A 6,000-nucleotide genomic window follows, 5' to 3' on the forward strand; every position below is an offset into this window, starting at 1 on the left:
ACCTTCCACTGTTTGACCTTTACTTTTGGAAATAGTTCCACCTGAATTCCTTGTTGACTTGCAAAATGGAGAGGTGAGGGCATAGTGGTCACATCACTTGACCAACAATGAAACAGCCCAGTCTGAAGCTCGGGGGGAAGGGGGGTTATCTTAAAAACCTACCACAGCAGCTGTTTCAATGAATTGAAGGCTTGTTTTTCGTCCAGCATGACCATGGCAATTATCACTTATTCTTGTTTACAAGCCACCTGGTTCACTAAAGTCCCTTTGAGAAGAAAATGTGTTGTTCTTACCTGGTCACCTACATGTGACTCCAGATCCACAGTGACACGGTTGACTCTTAATTGCCCTCTGGACTGGCTCAACAAGTCACTCAGTTCTCGTTTAATTAGGGCTGGACACCAAATGCTGGCCTTGCCAATGACTCCACAGCCCATGAATGAATAGATGAAGATATGCTTTCCGCTTTTAAAATGTGCAACTTTTACCACAGTGGAACGTTATCTCGAATGGATTGTGCAATTTCCTTGATAGGGTGGGATGTCAAAATTTCTAATTATACGAAGATATTTCCCAATTTTCGAATTCATGTTAAATAAAATGAGGATGACACAGTTGGCATGAATAAGAACATAAGAACTAGGAGCAGGAGTAGGCCATCTGGCCCCTCGAGCCTGCTCCGCCATTCAATGAGATCATGGCTGATCTTTTGTACACTCAGCTCCACTTTCCGGCCTGAAAACCATAACCTATAATCCCTTTATTCTTCAAAAAACTATCTATCTTTATCTTAAAATCATTGAATGAAGGAGCCTCAACTGCTTCACTGGGCAAGGAATTCCATCGATTCACAACCCTTTGGGTGAAGAGGTTCCTCCTAAACTCAGTCCTAAATCTACTTCCCCTTATTTTGAAGCTATGTCCCCTAGTTCTGCTGTCACCCGCCAGTGGAAACAACCTGCCCGCATCTATCCTATCTATTCCCTTCATAATTTTTTATGTTTCGATAACATCCCCCTGCATCCTTCTAAATTCCAATGAGTACAGTCCCAGCCTACTCTACTCAACCTCTCCTCGTAATCCAACCCCTTCACCTCTGGGATTAACCTCGTGAATCTCCTCTGCACACCCTCCAGCACCAGTACGTCCTTTCTCAGGTAAGGAGACCAAAACTGAACACAATACCCCAGGTGTGGCTTCACTAACACCTTCTACAATTGCAGCATTACCTCCCTAGTTTTAAACTCCATCCCTGTAGCAATGAAGGACAAAACTCCATTTGCCTTCTTAATCACCTGTTGCACCTGCAACCAACTTTTTGCGACTCATGCACTAGCACACCCAAGTCTCTCTGCACAGCAGCATGTTTTAATATTTTATCATTTACATAATAATCCCTTTTGCTTTTATTCCTACCAAAATGGATAACCTCACATTTGTCAACATTGTATTCCATCTGCCAGACCCTAGCCCATTCACTTAACGTATTCAAATCCCTCTGCAGACTTCCGGTATCCTCTGCACTTTTTTCTTTACCACTCAACTTAGTGTCATCTGCAAAATTGGACACATTGCCCTTGGTCCCCAACTCCAAATCATCTATGTAAATTGTGGGCCCAACACTGATCCCTGAGGGACACCACTAATTACTGATTGCCAACCAGAGAAACACCCATTAATCCCAAATCCTCTATCCATGCTAATACTTTACCCTTAATGCCATGCATCTTTATCTTATGCAGCAACCTTTTGTGAGGCATTTTGTCAAAGGCTTTCTGGAAATCCAGATTTACCACATCCATGGGCTCCCCGTTATCTACCGCTCTGCTAATGTCCTCAAAAAATTCCACTAAATTAGTTAGGCACGACCTGCCCTTTATGAACCCATGCTGCGTCTGCCCAATGGGACAATTTCCATCCAGATGCCTCGCTATTTCTTCCTTGATGATAGATTCCAGCATCTTCCCTACTACCGAAGTTAAGCTCACTGGTCTATAATTACCCGCTTTCTGCCTACCTCCTTTTTTAAACAGTGGTGTCACGTTTGCTGATTTCCAATCCGCCGGGACCACCCCAGAGTCTAGTGAATTTTGGTAAGTTATCACTAATGCATTTGCAATTTCCCTAGCCATCTCTTTTAGCATTCTGGGATGCATTCCATCAGGGCCAGGAGACTTGTCTACCTTTAACCCCATTAGCTTGCCCATCACTACCTCCTTCATGATAACAACCATCTCAAGGTCCTCACCTGTCATACCCTCATTTCTATCAGTCACTAGCATGTTATTTGTGTCTTCCACTGTGAAGACCGACCCAAAAAAACTGTTCCTTTCCTCAGCCATTTCCTCATCTCCCATTATTAAATCTCCATTCTAATCCTCTAAAGGACCAATATTTACCTTAGCCACTTTATTTTGTTTTATATATTTGTAGAATCCCTTACTATTGCCCGGATGTCATCCTTAAATAACAGAGCTACACCACTTCCCTTACCATCCACTCTGTCCTTCCGAATAGTTTGATACTCTCGGATATTTAACTCCCAGTCGTGACCATCTTTAACCATGTTTCAGTAATGGCCACTAAATCATAGTCATTCACAATGATTCGCACCATCAACTCATTTACCTTATTCCAAATACTACGAGCATTCAGGTAAAGTACACTTATGTTGGCTTTTATACCTCTGTTTTGAATCTTAACACCTCGATCAGTAACCTCTCCTAAGTTATATTTCCTCTTAACTTTTCTCCTAATTTTCCTTGACGTTGATCGCACATCTTCATGTAACAACCTGCCACGGCGCTTACCATTTATGTTTTGACTTCCCGTTTTATTCCTTTTAGTATTACTGGGCCTTTTCACTGAGCTCCCCTCAGTCACTGTACTTTGTACTGTCGCCCTTTTTGATTTTTGACTGTGGCTTCTCTGCCTTACACTTTTCCCCTGACTGCCTTTTGTTTCTGTTCCTGTTTTACTACCTTCCGACTTCCTGCATTGGTTCCTATCCCCCCGCCACATTATTTTTAATATAAATCATATTAATGAAAATGCCCCTTTTTAAAACAGTTTCAAATCCAAATTATCAGTTGAAGAAAAGGAAACTTATCAAATTAAAATGTATTAATTTGGTCCTGGTGTTGACTACACATTCTAGTGCTTCTGGTGTCCATCAGTGGTAGAAGGCCTCAAACAGACCAACGGTTTTCTCTCCGGGTTGACTCTTACAGAGGAGATACTATTCTCACTCACGGAAAGATCAAGAATAAGGGGGCACAGATTGACAGTGATTGGCAGAAGAATTAAAAGCCACAGGAGAAAAATGTTTTCTCGCAGCGAGTGGTTAAAGTCTGGAATGCACGGCCTGAGAGTGGGGTGGAGTCAGGTACAGTTGAAGCATCTAAAATTGACAGTATTCTGTGCAGGATAAGGGGGAGAAGGTAGGGAATGGCGCAATCGGAATTGCTCATTCGGAAAGCTGGTGCAGACGCGATGGGCCGAATGACCTCCTTCTGTGTTTCAGCAGATCTGTGACTCCGCGAATGGGTGAAGAGAGAGCTGCAGAAGTTCCGCAGGCCTCTAAATGTTCCAACCACTATTAGTTTCCTTGTCAAATGACTGTGGTGGTATGATTAGCATAGCTGCCTGCCATTGGTGCAGAGCACCGGCTTACCATTGGCCCTGGTCGGTCATGTGCCTCTCGACCGGTTGGCTGAGACCAGTCATGTGACGGCTCCCCGATTGGTCGAGAGGCTGAGTTAACCCCACCTCCAGGGCGGGGTATAAATACCCAGTACTCCCGGCGGTCGTCCTTCTACTGTAATCGGCCGCAGTGCTAACATCTAGCAGATTAAAGCCATACTTTTGTTCAGCAACTCGTCTCGCGTTCAATTGATGGTACATCAATGACGTAGCATCTTTAAAGGACCCATCGTAAATTAAGTGCATTTCCTCCTCCTTCCAACAAACCCCCATCATTTGATGGGGCAGCCCATCAAACAATACCAATATTCATATGACAGACACTGGGACATTTACTGCTGTGAATCCTTTGTTTGGCTGTTAAATGGGTGCATAATAATGTACAATAGGGTGCTTGTACAGGTTGTTACAGAGAGTTTTAGAGAAATCTCACGCCATAAATCACAAGTGTCCTGCTGGCAGCAAATGTTCACGCATCATCCAACTAGGTGGCATTCAATAAAAGAAAGGAACTAAGGAAGGTCAACACGGTTTACGCGATTTGTCATTTTTGTCAGGCCTATTTTGAAAGACAGCACGATAGTGCTTTGCCTTATTTTATGGTCACTTGTACTGCAGTCGTAAAGGCAAATCATGTTTTGGTGCCATGTGAAGCAATACTGACAAGGTTTTTTTTAATGCGTTTTTGGTTGCTGTCCTAAATCATGTCAATAGGATTGCAAATTGATCGAACCAACAGATTGTTGTGGCCTGTATTAAATGTACATACTGTATGTCATAGCATGTCAGGGATTTTACTGAAAATGGTGCTTGATTCAAAGATACCTCTCTAATGCTGTATGGCAGTCGAGTGCTTTTTATCATTGCCTTAAAATAGTCCGAATATTAATCATGGCACAACCATTCTCAGGATCGGGTTGACTGAAAGGTTACTGTCACTGGGCCATATAGCTCTTTTTTTCATGTAGAGAAAATATTAACTTCGGCTATTGAATTTCCCCAGCGAGAAGGTAGTGAGGTAAAACTTTCATATGGAAAACAATCTGTTGACAGATGAACAAGTTAAAGGAGAAAGTAGAACTAAAAACAGACCACATTTTATTCAGGTGTATTATTGCCACTGCTTTCAGTTCCCTGGCATTTTTTTAAAGAGATTTAGTCACAGTTCATTTGAAAAGCTGATGGGCTGAAATGTGTCTTTAATTGTCAATTAACGACAGTTCAGCTCGATAGAGCAAACTACCTTGATGAGATTAAATGATCCTGATGTGGCAATTTAAAAAGTCCACTGTTGCTGTGTGTATTGACAGCACAAACATGCTCTGGAAGATCTCCTCTCCCCTACTGTAGCAACAATGCAAATGTATTCTTTTGAAATATGCCCACAATTTTAGTAGGAATACTAATTGATAGAAATCTTGGCAAAATATCATTCTCTCATGCTAAATGCAGCAATCAAAGATTTTTGTTTTACCTGCTGAAGTCAATATATTTGAGCACATTTTAGGACTGGCCAAATGGAATTATTCACTCTATTCCTGATTACAAGAAAAGAATTCAGTCTAATTACTGGAATGAGGAATTGTATCATTGCCACTTGTTTAGTGATAATAATAATAATAATCTTTATTGTTGTCACAAGTAGGCTTACATTAACACTGCAATGAAGTCACTGTGGAAATCCCCCGGTCGCCACATTCCAGCGCCTATTCGGGTACACTGAGGGAGAATTCAGAATGTCCAATTCACCTAACAAGCACGTCTTTCGAGACTTATGGAAGGAAACCGGAGCACCCAGAGGAAACCCCGGAGCACAGACATGGAGAGAATGTGCAGACTCCGCACAGACAGTGACCCAAGCCGGGAATCGAACCCGGCTCCCTAGCACTGTGAAGCAACAGTGCTAATCACTGTGCCACTAGCAAATTAGCCCAAGCTAATACTAAAAAGCTAATACTTTCCAAAACAGGCTAAAAAGAGGATGATTGAGTCACAGTTTTCTTCTGTACAGGAGGGGGCAATAAGTCCTTTTGCACTTGGGTATTAAATAGTCAATTGGTGAGAGCATGTAAAGGAAAATCAGCTAGATGAGGTTTGCACACAGGATGGATCCCACAATGACCTGACCACCATGCAAGTGTTAGTAAAAGAGGGGGCAATTCGAAAGTTGACGGGCCAAATGTTTGCATTGCACCGTTCAAGAGGACACTTAGGGCGCGATTCTCCGCTCTCACGCCGGTTCGGAGAATAGCGGGCCGCGCCGATTTTCACGGCGACGCCGGTCCGACGCCCTCCCAC

Source organism: Scyliorhinus canicula, chromosome 2 (genome assembly GCF_902713615.1).
Source record: "Scyliorhinus canicula chromosome 2, sScyCan1.1, whole genome shotgun sequence".
Taxonomy (NCBI): Eukaryota; Metazoa; Chordata; class Chondrichthyes; order Carcharhiniformes; family Scyliorhinidae; genus Scyliorhinus; species Scyliorhinus canicula.